Here is a 17,816-nt window from a genome sequence, read left to right as displayed (position 1 = left end):
CTATCTGAAAGATGCTTACTAGAATAAATTCCAAAATTTACAGGCTTTAGATTAATGTCAGCTAGGTAATTTAGTGCGTGCTAAGGAAGAGAAGTTGGATTCCACAGGTCAGGTTCATCGACTTGTTGTATTTGTATAATTGATTGTGTCCTTTTCTTTAATTTACTATCATTAACATGCATGCCTCTAACAGTGGTCAAAAATGGAGACAATTGGAGTGTGGGCCAAAGATAGATATTTTGTCTTGGAAGAGCCTTGTTAAAGAAGAGTAGCATTCTCGTACTAGATGAAGCAACAACCTCAGTTGATTCTGTCACTGATGGAGTGATACAGAAGATCATTAGTCAAGAGTTCAAAAATGGGACAGTGGTCACTATAGCCCACAAAATCCACACAGTTATAGATAGTGATTTTGTTTTGGTCCTTAGTGAAGGCAAGTATCATTGACACACACACATAAGCAATGACATGCATACAGCCATGGACTAACATATATGAAAGAAGGGCAATGATTGTTACACATTTATTGCACACAGGGTACACACAGTTCAGTTTTTGAACTAATATCGTGACATACATACAACCGCACTAAAATATATGAAAGAAGGGCATTGTTTATAAGTTTATTACACACAACGTACGCACATTTTAGGTTTTGAATTGAAACCAAGACTTTAATTTTGTGTATGGTGTGTGCACTAACAATTACCCATGAAAAAATGACTAAAGAACTCTTGCTTGAACAGGAAGAATCGCAAAATATGACACTCCAAGAAAGCTGCTTAAACAGCCAGATTCATTCTTCTCTAAACTCATAAAGGAGTACTCCTCAAGATCACAAAGTTTCAACAACTTAGCAAATATTTATAATTAACACCCGCTTCAAAGATTCTGCAGATTTCAAATTTGGTGGAGCAAGAGAGGTTGATCATATGAATAATAGCAAGAACTAAAAAGTATAAATGCATTAAATATCCTCTCGGGCATGAACAAGTGATGGGGGAGAGTCGGAGAAAATAATTCTTAATTTGTTTCATTTTGTTTTGCTAATTAGTTGTATTTTTCTTAGTTCATTGTATTTTATTAGTCACTAAAAAGTCAAATCTAGTACACAAAACTCTCACTTTTTACGGAGTTGTGAGAGGTCATGATACATAATATTCTGACCCTTAATATTCTGACCCTTGATCATTTTTTTGGAGAGGCCAACTCTCGAATCCACTACGACCAAGAATAAAATCATATATGTTTATTTTGCTTGGAATGGATGGCAATCAATTAATTAATAATAGTACCTGAAAAACAAAAATCTTCATGAAATGTATAAAAGAGATTCTTTTCCTTACTTTTTATACCCAACTTTATTTCTAAATCTCATACACTTTTAAAAAGAAAATTTTGGTGGCCCAAAATGAAATATTGACAAACTAAAAACTGTAACAATTAAATACCGTTTCACACTTGTTAATTGTTAATATACATTCAATACACACAATGTCTATAATTTTATACCCTATTTACACCTTTTTTTATTGATATCCACATTTAAAAAATGTATTAACTAATGTGTATGGACCATATACACTAAGGAATACTGTGAGAGAATAATTGTCTATATTACAAATGATTTAAAATTATACACTTATACTCCTTTCTCAAAAAAAAAAAAAAAAAAAAAAAAAAAACACATACTCTTCCATTTCAAATCCTTTTTAAATAATTTCTTATCACAAGCGTACTAGTTAATTTGTTAAATAATTTAATTAAATGAATGTTTTTTATATGTTTCAATTGAGTGTTGTTTACATTTTCACACAATATATAGGTTGATCATACATGTTGGCAAAGTCCAGAACACATGAATACCCCAAAAAATTTTACGCTATATTACAATGAAATGTTGAATAGAGGCTTGAATCCTGTTTGGGGCCAGGCCTTTCCTTTTTTCTTCTCAACAGCACAAAGCAAATAAACATTTGCACGGCCTGGGCCAATGAGTGAAGGCCCAAGTCATAACACTAGACGTGATGGCTTTATTGGACTAAGGGATGAGTCCAAAGCCACAAGCAAATACAGTCAAACTGATGGCGTTCAAATGGGCCTAAGTCCTAAACACTTTTCCTATTGTGTGATCTAAAATCTTACATGGAAATTCCTACACAAGAGAATATGTATTTTTACTAGGGGTGTGGAGCTACCCGCCAAAACCGACCCGATTTAAGGAGGTTGATGAGTTGGGTTGGGTTGTGAGATTTTTTTTATAGTGAGTCAAGTTGGGTTCAAGTGATAAGATACACAAATCCGCCTAACCTGACCAAACCCACCTATATTTAATATATATTTAAATTTTTAAAAAATATTATACAATTTTGTTATTTACTTTTTTGACCCTATTCCTAATTAAAACCCAAACTCTAAGTTCTCCTCGTATAAATTGTGTCGTTTTGGTATCATGTTTAGAATTATTTTGTTATAAATTTACCCTTATTTGTGGTGGTGTTATTCTAATGCTCAATTTAATAATAATAATAATTTTAAAAAAATTTGTCCAACCCAATCCACATGGGATAAGTTGGATTGGGTTAGACTTTTTTTAATCCATCATAGTGGATTGGATTGAAAAAACCTCTCAACCCAACCCATTCAAAATTATTGTTAATTCAGCAAATTTCAAACACAAATAATCAAATAGAAATATCTTTCTTTTCCCCTTATCACCTTACTCCAAGAACAATTCTAGGTTGAAACTATCTTAATTTGGTATGATGATAAAAGTAATCAACAGAAGTTGACGTCATATGTTGAAACTATCTTAAAAAAAATCCTCACTCCAAATTTATTCACTTGTGTGATTCAAAAACATAATTATAACTCTATGGTTGATTGAAAATTCCTCTTTCTTCTTCTCTTTTGTAGGTTTTCTGATTTAAGAACAATTCTACTGCTAGCCTTTTTAATTCACTTTCTGTATTGGTATGAGCAGTGAACTTGGCTCCCCCAAATTAACACCATGTTGAAAAAATAGGCCAATTAGAATCTGGCACGTGGCAAGGTGAAAAAAAAAATAGTAGAAGTGTAAAAAGCCTAATAAAATTTTCTTAATACGAAAAGGAATAGAGATAATGTAAAGTTCCTCCCCTAACCGCATCATGATTCTTAAGATTTGGAAAAGATTTATCAGGTCAGATAGTACATATTAGGAGAGAAACAAAATGATTAAAAAGGAACTTTATTGTGGGGAAAAGTTTTCAAAAAAAAAATTGACAATTCATGTTTCAGTTAAATTATTTGACAAATGCTTATGTTCAAACATAATCTCCAATATGTATATGATTTTCTAAGTAATGGATTATGATAACGTAAGACTAAAATCAAATCTAACCAACTCATTTACTAAGAGTTTTAGATTGATTTATATTATGTTTAAAATAAGAACCAAGTTCAAGAGGCTTCAACCTTGTCATCAAACTATGTTTGATTCTTTTATTTTTCAAACTATTTGAGTTTGTTTGCAAATCATTTGATGTTGTGGATATGGAAAATAAATAGCATAATAGACAATTCATACTTCTTTTTTCTTCTTCTTTTTTGGTAATATTTCGATAGTTAAAGGTTGAGAGAATTTGAACACTAAATGTCTTCATTGAAGAGCCACCAATTAAGCCACAAGACTCTTTAACGTTCATGTTCTTCTCAAATTCTATACTCACATCTATTTATATAAGGCATCATAAAAGTAGTATTAATTGAATTTTTTTATAGACTATTTATTCATTTATAAACCTATAAAAATAAAATTCAACCTTATATAACTAATAATTTCTTTGCAAAGAGTGTACAATGAGAGATTAAATCATGTAACTCATATCGGAGTTAAGTTAAAAGAAAATCTCTTCTAAAAATAAAAAGTTAAAAGTTAAAAGCAAATCTAATCGCTTTTTATTTATTTATTTTTTTTTTAAGGTTCAAAACAAATCTATTAAGAATAAGATAAATTAACACCGACACATCCATGAGACAACTTTCATGAGTGTTTTCTTGTTTGGGATTATAACACCTCTCTCTCTCTCTCTCTCTCTCTCTCTCTCTCTCTCTCTCTCTCCTCTCTCTCTCTCTCTCTCTCTCTCTCTCTCTCTCTCTCTCTCTCTCTCTCTCTCTCAAAATTACCGTGTCTTCTTTTAGTTCTTTATGAAACGAATTAAAATTTTGAATCCCTTTGCCTCCACTCATTGTACCGACTGAATTATCAAATGTACATACGTATAGTTTTGTACTTTGTTTCACGATACATAATCTATGACTTTGTTTCCTAGTGGAAATGTTACATTTACGGAAATTCTAAGTAATAAGTTATTAATGATTCTGCAAATAAGTTCTTATAAGCTTGAATTTGTTGCAAAACAAATATTATAAAGATTATGTTATTAGTGCATTATTGTACTTTTGGAAAATATTGAATTCACGTGATAGGCTGCGGCAGTGTCAGCGCAAGGAACCAAAGGGGCTGTGTAACTTTGGCCCCATCCACATCCTCTCAGTCACTATACGTTTTATTTTCTGCTAGTTGTCAGTTGTCACTGCTCAATATCACCAGCACGGCAGTACCTTTCATATGAATATGATTTGGGGGTGGCGGGAGGGGTTGACTCCTAGCCATTGGAAACAATGTAGGCATGAATTGTATATTATTGATAATGCTGAATATTTTTTGGTTTTTGTGAAAGATAATGTTGAGTTTAATCTTTAAGCTCACATGGGAGTAGAGAAAAAATGGATTGGAAAAAAAAAAAAATATATATATATATATATATATATATAAACATATATACATATATTTTTCTTATCAATGAGTTTTAGTGGACAGAATGAAATTTATTTTTTCGTTTGAGAGTTTAAGTAGAAATGATTAAAATGTGCAAAAGAAAACACTCATTTCTTTCCATTTCTTCAATTCATAACTTTAAATTTTCATTCTCCCAAAGTTAAAAGGAATTGAAAGAAATGAAATTAGATTTAATGATTTTTTTTACTAAAATTTTCAAAATACTTATATATATGCAGCTTTATATTTTAATATAGGGGTTTAATAGTAATATTATCATAAAATGATTTCATTCATTTCTATTTATGTTAGTCCCAAATAAAATTACTAACTTTCTATTTATTTTCATTCATTTATTTTAAAACATTCAAACAATATTATTTTATTTATTTTCCTTAATTAAATATATTTTATTCTATTCCATTCTATTTCTTAAACTCCCCCCCCCCCCAAAAAAAAAAAAAACGAAGCTTATATAATCTTTGAAATAAATAAAAGTTATGATGTCAAATCAAAATGATATAACTATATATATATATATAGTTTCTTAATTGATGTTTGATATGATTGCTACACGAAAAGAGTGAAGTTATTTGTGCATTATTTAGCATGTATGATGATGATCATCATCATCATCATCTGAGAATCGTGTATGATGATATGTTGTTTCATTACAATAATTAATATTTCTTTTTATGTGCTAATAGAGTTGGCAAAGTATGTACTTTAAATGGTTTGCCATAGATCTTGGAAAGTAGTGTGAATAAAAAATATATATATCTAAAATAGATAACTGGGTACAAAAGTATAATTATGGAGTTATAAATTAATTTTTAGACTATTAAATATAGTTTTGTTACATTTAGAAATTAAAATGCTCCAGTTAAAAAGGATTAAAAAAGCTATATTGATTTAATATAATAGAAAAACAACTAAAAATAAATATATAAAAATCCCCCACAGATTTTAATTTCTAAAAATGATTACATAAAAATATTAAAACTTAATTAATAAAAAGTAAACGTTGATCATACTTTGTCTTACGTACATCGTGTTTTGCAACAAAAAGTCATGCCAGCCATCACCTAAGATATTTATGTGGTCACAAGCTTATTTTTTGCTCGAATAGAATGGAAATAATATAAAAATTAAGACCGGATTGGGGTGATTTTAAAAAGGATGAAAAACAAGAGATTTGAAGAAAATTTGAAAGAAAATGAGAGAGGATTGTTTGCCTGGAAGAGAATTTTGGTGGGTTCAGATGTTTTCTCCTGAGCTTACCAAAATTTTCTCTCTCCAATTTTGAGAGATTCGGAAAATAGGAAAGAAGAGAAGTCTTGATAAAATTCCAAAATTGCCCCTCCTATTGTGTGTTAACATTACTTGTTGAATTTTTTTTTTTTTTTTCTCAACATGTTTTTTAAAACAAACAGTGGAATTATGCTAAAGTTGAAGCGAATCGGAAAATGGCTGGCCATCATTAATTGGCTATTTGAACCATCGGTGTTTATTTGATCCAGGTTATTTTTATATGTTTATTTTATTTTTTATTTTTAAAAAAATATTCTCCACGCGAAACATAGTTTAAAAGATAGAGTAATTACTACATGCATAATATTTTTCATAACATTTTCTACATTAGCAAGTTCAATTGATCATTTTTATACAAGTTTATCATTTTGGCAATTGTTAAATATGTTGTGAAAAATGTCATGACCGATTTATCCTAAAATATAAATTATTATACTTAAAAAGTGTACCACTTTAAAAAACTGTACATTATTTTTTTTAAATAAAAAAGGAAAATATTTGCAGACTCATAATGTTTTTTGCACGGTGCCAAGTTGAAGGTCCAAATGGCCTTCTTATTCTAAGAAATAAAAATACTTTTTCCCCCATTCTTATCTACTAATTGCCATAGCGAGAGCTTCGTACTTTCCTCTCTTTATTAAATTTGCAGTATTTCTTTGCTTAGCTTGAAAAATATGTTTCTTATTAGAAAACTTGAAATTTTTATGATTCATTTAACAAATCAAGAAAACCGGGAGAAACGATATTTTAATCTAATATCAGAGTAAGAGCTAGGCTCTAGAATCAATTCTCTTACCACCCCACCTTCCATTTAAATTTAAATATTAGACTCCACTCAATGGCAATTAAAGTGACCCACACATGAGGCAATGTTAAATTAAATGAATAAATTCTTTTTCTCTTAAAAACTTAAGTTTTTAAAAGAATCGATAATTTAACAGTTTCCAGGAGAAGTTGCTTCATTCTAAAGGCAATCAACAATGTTTTCTAAATTAGAAATTGTGGTTTGTTTATTTAAAGATATGCCTGTGGTCTAGAAAAGAAGAGAAAAGTGGAAACAAAAGGCTTTTGCAATGGATTGAAGAACCATTATTTCTTATATCTGCTTTACCAATCCAAAAGACAGAGGACCATGCAGCAGAAACATATATAGGACGTGTAGATAGCAATATCAACATAAATAAATCTTAATATTATGTTACAAACAAATTGCTCAAGATTCTGACACCCACTCAAGTGGCTATGACAAACAATGTTATTTAGTGGTGTCGTGGTTTCAAGTTAGCCCTACTTTTATCGATATAAAATATATATATATGTATGTATGTGACTATTATGAACTAATTTGATATGTTCTATATCTAAAGGAAGAAGTTTTTTTTTTTTTTTTTTTTAATACAAGATGAATATTATCAAAATTAATTTTATTTTAAAACTAATGTTCTTTGATAGTTTTTAGACCCCTTAAAAAAACTGATTTAACCTAGGTAATTAGCCAAGTTGTTATTTAGTCCAATTTAACAAGTCTAGGTTATCACAATAATAAAGATCAAATCATGCAAAGCAATGGAAAATAAATAACATAAGATATGATCACTCAAGAAACCAAACCGGTAAAAACCTAAAGAAGATTTGACCTAACTATCCTCAAGGTAAACTTGAATCCACTATCTTGAAAGAATCGAAGTTCATACAATAAGACTTACAAGCCCCCACGCTCGACTTCTTATTGCTACCAACCAGTAGAACTTACTGACACAACCACGTGCAAGCTCCGAATCCACGAACTCTTTCTTTCTTGGATTCACCACCAGATACAAGCACACCAGCTTGTGTTTTCTTTAAACTTCAATGGCAGCAACTGAGTTGATTATCAAGGTGTAAATAAATCTTCTCCTTGAAAACCCTAAGTTTGTATAAAAGAAAACTCCTCTAGATCTCACAAGAGATTTACACAAACTGCAATATGAGCAACACTAAAACGTGGTTAGGGTTTGCCTTTTATACTTGGGACAAATAAGAAACCCTAAAAACGTTTTAAAACGATTAGGGCTGAGTTGGAAAATTCTGCAGAAAAACATTCTGCCCGAGCTTCGATCGATCGAGCCTAAACTTCGATCAATCGAGCCAGGCTGAAATACATTAGTCTTTTTTGCATTAAACTTGATTCCAACTTTACATAAATGCACAACTTTGAGCAAGACTAAAACACTTCTAAACACATTGTTTTGATCATGGTTTGCCAACAATACAAATTAGTATTCTAAATACATAAAATCCTAAATCTTTAGATCTAACAAACTCCCCCTTTAGCAATCCGTGACAAAAACACAACTAGAAGCTCAAAGTTTACAAAATAAAAAACCCTTTACAAAAATAATGCTCATAAAACAAATTCAATCCTAACTACTATCCATCAGTTGCAAGTGCGGATAGCAGCTCAATTGAATTAACCTGTATATTTCTTGAAACACTAAACAAAATGCATAACCGCATGTGTGGAAACAATACAAGTAAACAAATTAAATTCTCGATTTCAAACAACACACAATAAAGACATATATCAATGAATAACTCATAAATATAAATCAATAAACAATTTGAAACAAGAAACATATAAAGTACCAACAAAAAATACTCCCCCTAACATGAATATTCCATCAAAAACATGGCAAGAGCTAAAAAGATAAAATACAATGTGAAACACCTAGATACAATCTAAACGCCACAAGCTCCAACCAAGAAAAACTCTTCCCCTGAAAACAAAAACTCTACAAAGTACTCCCCCCTTTTGTGAAGGAATGTCAAAGGGCAAACAAAATCCATCATCAAAAGGGAGGTGGTCTAAACTGCACCAACTCCGCACGCAAGGCACAGATCTCATCAAGCACGTCCACCAAAATCTGTTCATAAGTCGCCTGAACGGTCAAGACATGATCCAACGTACGTCGAATGTCTGAATCATCCGAAGTAGTCGATGGAGGAACATCAACATTAGCAGCTGCACCCGATGTCTCAATAGCATCAGCACCTGTAGAAGAGGAAGGAGGGGGAACAGTACTAAATGACGCACTTCAAGGATGTGAAGGAGCAACTCTCAAGTGAACAGCCCTCTGTCTAAGAAAGGTGGCACCTATGGGAGCAACAACATGCATGGGCTTACCAGACAGGAAACCATCTAGACCTAAAAAGAGCAAAATCCTATGAATGAAAATATGATGAATAAGCGCATGCCCTACGGCAGAACTCCTATGAACCTCATTCAAAGAATGAAGGAACAAATGTGGAAAATTGATAGATGCTCTAGAAACAAAGGCATACAAAAACACACATCGCTCTAAAGGGATGGTGTGGAAATGAGAAATAGGCCACAATGAATGACACGCTATCCTAAAGAAAAGATAGGCAGTCTCGGCAAGCTCAGCGGACGTAATCCGAGGATCAGAACCCTACTGGATAGATGACCTAGTGATGTATGACATGACAACATCTAATGAGGGTGACGCATCATAGGGATAGTTAGGCTCCCGAACAACCGGAACCCCAAGAGCCTCAACCACTACCCGAGGGGTAATAGTGAACTCAACACCTCGTATCCAACTCCTAACAAGGGTGTTGGAATCATAGACATGGCAAGAGAGGTTCGAGAAGAACTCTCTAATCAGGGTGGTCGAGGGTGGATGATCTATCTCTAAGAGAGGCAACCAACCTCTAGATTCAAAATTTGCCTTAATGGCTGGATCAATCTCATCTAAAACTACAGCTCGCTCAGCCCATATCTTACGCTTACTGTTCAAGGTATCAAAGGCCTCTCTACACTTATCATTCCTAAACACCTCACTCCTAGGGGGAGACTCAGAGGAAGTGGAAAGGGTCCTATAGGCTCTAGTTTTCCTAGGCATGGTGTTAGGATAAGAACCAAAACACAAAACAAAGGAATAAAATACAAAAGAAAAAACCAAGGGCAGACTGCAAGTTAGCACAAAAAAATAGAACAAAAATCTATATGATACATGAACAATTTAAATGGCATGATGCATGTCCTAATGCAGTGCAATTAAGTCCAAAAAAGTTCAAATTCACAAAATTGGCTTGAACATAGAGGTATTAATACAAAAACCCCAAAATTTGGAAAACCACTTGATCAATTTTGAAAGATATTGACGAATTGATCATCATACATGATAGATTTCAAAAAATAATGACCAATTACATCAATTGAACAAGCTAATTTCATTAATTTAACCCAATTTGACAAAATCCCCAATTCGGATCAATTTCAAACCCTAGAATTTTCAATTTTTCAAAAACCACAAAATTGATCAAATTAAACTACAAGAACAATGATAGTAACATCCTAGAACAAAAACCCAATGATCAATTTCACCAAAAATGGTTTGAATCATCAAAAACTCCAAAATATGAAAAGTGCCGAAAATACGCAATGAATATGCATGAAAACATGAAATAAAATGCAAAAGAAAGGGCAAAAAGGACTTACCGGCCTTGGAAGACAAAAACCTTGCAAAAATTTCAGAAGAAAACGACAAAAAATTCTTGGTGGAGCCTAGCCAAGTCGAAGAGAGAGAGGAAAGTCTGAAAAACTTTTGAAAAAGTGACTTTGAAAAAGTCCAATCTGACTTTTTTTAAAAACATGATTCTTGAGTTTTGATCGATCGAAATACAGTCTCGATCGATCAAAACAGACAGAGACATTAACAAAACAATTTTAAAAGAGTTCAATTGATCAAAAATCAATTTCGATTGATCAAAACAGACAGAGACTCTCTCTAACATATTTAAAAAATTTTGATTGATCGAAAAATAGAATGGATCGATCGAAATGGGCAGAGACTCACTAAATTTGAGAAAAAACACAGTTTTTTTGAAAAATATTTAGAATCAACTCAAAGCATTGAAATTTAAGAACAAAATGCATGAGTATGTGATGATTGTGATTTTCAAAAACAAGAATTTTAAGCCCAAATTTCCCAAAAATAAAATTTCTTGCATTCTCCATAAATTTTCAAGCAACAAATTAATTTTGCACAAAATTCAAAGTATTTACAAAACTTGGTTGGTCAGACCATAAACACATACAATAACATGTACAAAATTTAGCAAAGAGTAACTCGTGTAGTATTTACAACTAGCAAAAACTTGAGATACATGTGAGGTGATATGTGAATAGCAATCAATCACAAAGTCTACAAAATTCATCACAAAGATTTTAAAAGAGACTATCACCTAAAGAGTTATATCATATAACTACCACATCTCCTAGATCATAAGCTTGTAATCATGTAAGTTTCTTGAATTTATACCTCATAATATACATACCAATTTTAAGTCATGTGAGTTTGGCATCAAGCCTAATAGTACACTTCAATTTTAAGTATTAAGCAATTTAAACTGAGGCTTTACCTTATGTTCTTTTTGTACATGTGCTACACTTTTTCGAGCACAAAATCTTATGATATGCACTAAGGTGTTCATGATTAGCTAGTGAACAGTGGTGAGATGGTTATTTATGCCTTTCTCTAAAAGTTCAAGTCCAACATTAAAAAACATGTGACTTCAAGATTAAGACAGAGTAATCAAAAACCATAAACATCTTTCCCACACAACATGCACTACAAAGTTTCAACTAGTAAAGTATAGTAAGTAAGCTCATCAAAGCGAAACAAGGTACAAACAATATGTTATGTGAAAATAAATTGACCAACCTTGTTCTTCAAAAACCAAGAAGAATAGTACAAAACACAATTTGCTTCCTTTTTTTTTTTTTTTTAATAAAAAAAACCTAGAATGAAATACATGAATATTATGCAATGCAAATCTTAGGAAAAAAAAAAAAAAACAAAACAAAACAAAACAAAACAAAACCAAAGAACAATGGTCACAAAGGGTAGAGCAATGAAACACAAGGACCAAGAAGACCAAGACTGATCAGGGACACAGAATCACACCAATTACTTGACAAAGAGTCTCAAACTTACTTCTATCAAAAGGTTTGGTGAAAATGTCAGCATTTTGACATTCAGTAGGAATATACTCAAGACACACAATCATTCTTTCAACAAGATCTCTAATGAAGTGATACCTAATCTTTATGTGCTTAGTCTTAGAGTGTTGAACAGGATTCCTAGATATGTCAATAGCACTAGAGTTATCACAATAAACAACCATGGTATCTTGAGATATCCCTTAATCAGTTAATACCTTTTTCATTCAAAGAAGTTGTGAGCAACAACTTCCAGCAGTAATATATTTTGCCTCGGTAGTAGACAAGGACACAGAATTTTGCTTTTTACTCATCCAAGCAATGAGATTAGCTCAAACATAAAAGCACCTACCAGTGGTGCTTTTTCTATCATCAGCATGACCAGCCCAATCAGAATCAGAGAAATCAACAAGAGACAGATTAGACTCTTTACTATAAAATAATTCATAATCACAAGTTCCAGCAACATATTTAATTATTCTTTTTATAGCATTTAAGTGTGAAATTTTAGGATTAGATTGAAATCTAAAACAAACACTAACACTAAATGCAATATCAGGCCGACTAGCAATCAAATACAAAAAACATCCAATCATACTTCTGTATAATGTAACATTAACAGACTCACCTGGCGGATCATTTGTTAATTTTGCATTGGCGGCCATTAGTGTTCTGGCATGTGTAGCATTGTCCAGTCCAAATCTCTTGACTAGATTCCTTGCATATTTTGTTTGGTTGATGTAGATCCCTGAGTCCGTTTGCTTCACCTGTAATCCCAAGAAATAAGTTAGTTCACCAACCATACTCATTTCAAACATCGCATTCATTTCATCTGCAAAAGAATGAGTAAGAGAGTCATTAGTAGCACAAAAAACAATATCATCAACATAAATTTGAGTTACAACAAAACTGTTCTTATTCTTTCTTATGAAGAGAATAGTGTCTGCAGATCCCCTTTTGAAGCCATGCTCAGTGAGATATACAGTCAATCTATCATACCAAGCCTGTGGAGCTTGTTTCAAATCATATAGAGCTTTCTTTAATTTATACACATCATCCGGTCTGTGAGGGTCAACAAAGTCTTTAGATTGTTCAAGATATACTTCTTCTTGCAACATTCCATTTAAGAAAGCACTTTTGACATCCATTCAAGAAAGCACTTTTGACATCCATTTGGTATAGCTTGAAATTCAGATGACTAGCTATAACCAACAGTATCCTAATGGATTCCAATCTTGATACCGGTGCAAAGGTCTCATCAAAATCAATTACTTCCACTTGTGTGTAGCCTTGAGCAACAAGTCTTGATTTATTTCTGATAACAATGCCATGTTCATCTGACTTGTTCTTAAAGATCCATTTAGTTCCAATTACATTTACACCCTTTGGTCTAAAAACTAATTCCCACACATCATTCCGAACAAATTGATGAAGTTCTTCATGCATAGAGTTTACCCAATCAGCATCTTGAAGTGCTTCATTTACTTTTTTCAAATCAAATTGGAACAGATAGCATGAGTGTGTAATTACACTTAAGACTTTTGACCTTAATCTCATGTTATTATTCAAACTTCCCAATATATTTGAGGAGGGATGATTAAGCCTTACTCTAGAGGAAGGATCTTTAACTAGAGATGTGGATTTACCTTTCTGTTCTGATGAAGGACTAAACTCATGTTGAACCTGTTAAGTCTCATGAACGGATGATGTGTATAAATTGAAGAGAGCTCTGTATGATTTGAAACAAGCTCCACGGGCTTGGTATGATAGATTGATTGCATATCTCACTGAGCATAGCTTCAAAAGAGGATCTGCAGACACTACTCTCTTCATAAGAAAGGATAAGAATAGTTTTGTTGTAGCTCAAATTTATGTTGATGATATTATTTTTGGTGCTACTAATGACTCTCTTGCTCATTCTTTTACAGATGAAATGAAGGCGATGTTTGAAATGAGTATGGTTGGTGAACTAACTTATTTCTTGGGATTACAAGTGAAGCAAACGGACTCAAGGATCTACATCAACCAAGCAAAATATGCAAGGAATCTAGTCAAGAGATTTGGACTGGACGATGCTGCACATGCCAGAACACCAATGGCCGCCAATGCAAAATTAACAAATGATCCATCAGGTGAGTCTGTTAATGTTACATTATACAGAAGTATGATTGGATATTTTTTATATTTGACTGCTAGTCGGCCTGATATTGCATTTAGTGTTGGTGTTTGTTCTAGATTTCAATCTAATCCTAAAGTTTCACACTTAAATGCTTTCAAAAGAATAATTAAATATGTTGCTGGAACTTGTGATTATGGATTATTTTATAGTAAAGAGTCTAATCTGTCTCTTGCTTGTTTCTCTGATTTTGATTGGGCTGGTAATGCTGATGATATAAAAAGCAACACTAGTGAGTGTTTTTATGTTGGAGCTAATTTCGTTGCTTGGATGAGTAAAAAGCAAAATTCTGTATCCTTATCTACTGCCGAGACAGCATATATTGCTGTTGGAAGTTGTTGCTCACAACTTCTTTGGATGAAAAAGGTTTTTGTCTTCCAAGGCCAGTAAGTCATTTTTGCCCTTCCTTTTGCATTATATTTCATGTTCTTATGCATTTTTCATGCATATTCATTGGGTATTTTCGGGAGAGTTTTTCTTTGGTTGGAGCTTGTGGCATTTAGATTGTATCTAGGTGCTTCACATTGTATTTTATCTTTTTAACTATTGCCATTTTTTTGATGGGATATTCATGTTAGGGGGAGTATTTTTTGTTAGTACTTTATATGTTTCTTGTTTCAAACTGTTTATTGATTTATATTTATGAGTTATTCGTTGATTTATGTCTTTATTGTGTGTTGTTTGAAATCGAGAATTTAATTTGTTTACTTGTATTGTTTCCACACATGTGGTTATGCATTTTGTTTAGTGTTTCAGGAAATATACAGGTTGATTCAATTAAGCTGCTGTCTACACTTGCAACTGATGGATAGTAGTTAGGATTGAATTTGTTTTATGAGCATTATTTTTGTAAATGGCTTTTTATTTTGTAAACTTTGAGCTTCTAGTTGTGTTTTGTCACGGATTGCCAAATGGGGAGTTTTTTAGGTTCTAAAGATTTAAGATTTTATGTATTTAGAACTCTAATTTGTATTGTTGGTAAACCATGATCAAAACAATGTATTTAGAAGTGTTTTAGTCTTGCTCAAAGTTGTGCATTTATGTAAAGTTGGAATGGAGCTTAATGCAGAAAAGATTAATACATTTCGGTCTGGCTCGATCGATCGAAACTTAGACTCGATCGATTGAAGCTCGAGCAAAATGTTTTTCTACAAAATTTTCTAACTCAACCCTAGTTGTTTTAAAACGTTTTTAGGGTTTCTTATTTGTCTTAAGTATAAAAGACAAACCCTAACCACATTTCAGTGTTGCTCATATTGCGATTTGTGTAAACCTCTTGTGAGATCTAGATGAGTTTTCCTTTATAAAAACTTAGGGTTTTCAAGGAGAAGATTTATCTACACCTTGATGATCAATTCAGTTGCTGCCATTGAAGTTTAAAGAAAACACGAGCGGGTGTGCTTGTATCTGGTGGTGAATCCAAGAAAGAAGGAGTTTGTGGATTTGAAGTTTGCATGTGGTCGTGTCAGTAAGTTCTACTGGTTGGTGGTTGGTAGCAATAAGAAGTCAAACGTGGGGGCTTGTAAATCTTATTGTATGAACTTCGATTCTTTCAAGATAGTGGATTTAAGTTTACCTTGAGGATAGTTAGGTCAAATCCTTCCCAAGTTTTTACCAGTTTGGTTTCCTGGATGATCATATCTTGTGTTATTTATTTTCCGCTACTTTGTATGATTTGATCTTTGTTATTGTGATAACCTAGACTTGTTAAATTGGACTAAGTAAGAGTTCTAAATACATAAAATCCTAAATCTTTAGAACCTAACACTCTTTTAATTAAAATGATTACAATCTACATTCTCATACTTATAAAATAATTGTTTGATATAACATTTAATTTGTTGTAATAAATTTTAAAAAAAATTGAGTAAACAGTAATATTTATTAAAACACACACGAAAATAATAATATTAGTATTTTAAACTAAGTTTATAATATATTACATAACCAAAGTACAGCTACAAAAGGGTCTAACCTTTGTAGTTGAAAACTGGGGTTATAAATAGTGGACACTAGACACATACATAACCAATGTGGGATAAACATTTTTTTTTTTTAGTAAACAGTAATACTTAGAACGCACACGAAAATAGTAATATTAGTATTTTAAATTTGATTTATAATATATTACTTAACCAGAGTACAACTACGAAATGGTCTAATCTTTGTAGTCTTTTTATAGTTGTAGACTGAGATTATAAACAGCAGACACTAGACACACACAATCAATGTGGGATAAACATCCCTTTTTTTTTTGAATAAATAGTAATACTTATTAAAACACACATGAAAATAGTAATATTAGTGTATGTAGGCACATATATCCCTCTAATTTTGTCTATTTTCTAATCACTTCATGCGTTACTATTGTTTTAATATAAGAAACATGTATGATTTAGGATTTGCTTTGATCACATCACTTTTGTCCATTGCTCTTGGAATAGAATCATTGGAATTCAAGACTTATAAGCCAACAAATATGTGGTGTAATGCTTATCCAAAAAAAATAAAAAAAACTATGTGGTGTAATGTAAGCTTAGGAATAAAAAAATCTAATTAGTTATAATTAATAAATTTAAAAAAAAGTAAAATGTATGTAGGCGCATATATCCCTCTAATTTTGTCTATTTTCTAACCACCCCATGCGTAACTATTGTTTTAATAAGAAACATATGATTTAGTATTTGCTTTAATCATATCACTTTTATCCATTGCTCTTGGAATATAATCATTGGATTTTAAGACTTATAAGCCAATAACTATGTGGTTTACTGTAAACACTCTTTTTTTTTAAAGAGAATTTCAACTTATGGCGTCAGCTCCATATAATAGTTCTTTATCATCAGATCAAGACACCAATCAGTTTTTGATACAGGTGGGAACTAAACTCCAAATCTCTTATACAACCATCAGAGACTTTACCAGTTGAGCTAACCAGAACTCACGGTTTAATATAAGCTTAATAATAATAAAATCACATTATTATCTTTTACCTTTAAATTAAAAACTTTTTATATTTCATGTTTTCTTTAATGTGTGAAAAAAAAAAGTATATAAATCTTTTTTTTTTTTTTTTGGGCAAATCACATGTCATGTAATCAACGATTTATAAGCCAAGTAAATTTTATGTAAAAGACTTTGTTTATAACAAGATTGTGATTAAATCAATCCTAAGTTATAGAGATTTGATCAAAATAATTGAAAACTAAATAACATAATAAAAAATGAATCAAAGTTTTTTTTTTTTTTTTCTTTCAAGGATAAAAAATGAATCAAAGTTTGAGAAGCATTATTATATTTTTAGAGGATTATGACTTAATTTGTTAGAGAATTATTTATATATTTTTTCACACTAGTAAGAATATAAAAATTTAACATATTTTGAGGGACCAAGTATAATTGCTCCTAAAAATCACTTGTAAATTTACCAATAGTAGTAAAGGGAATGAAAGAAAAAAAAAAATCGAAATTTTTGCAAAACCATGTTCTCCGGTGTCACAAGG

The 17,816-nt window shown here is 31.6% G+C and overlaps 1 pseudogene; it reads left to right on the top strand.

The window, feature by feature from the left end:
* The window catches only part of LOC115984896, a 36,372-nt pseudogene extending 35,450 nt beyond the window's left edge, over window positions 1-922 (top strand).
* The last annotated feature ends 16,894 nt before the right edge of the window (window positions 923-17,816 follow it).

The sequence above is a fragment of the Quercus lobata genome, chromosome 4, assembly GCF_001633185.2.
Source record: "Quercus lobata isolate SW786 chromosome 4, ValleyOak3.0 Primary Assembly, whole genome shotgun sequence".
NCBI classification, from domain to species: domain Eukaryota; kingdom Viridiplantae; phylum Streptophyta; class Magnoliopsida; order Fagales; family Fagaceae; genus Quercus; species Quercus lobata.
The sequence above is the reverse complement of the archived record's forward strand: the minus strand, read 5'-3'. Positions and strand labels throughout refer to the sequence as shown.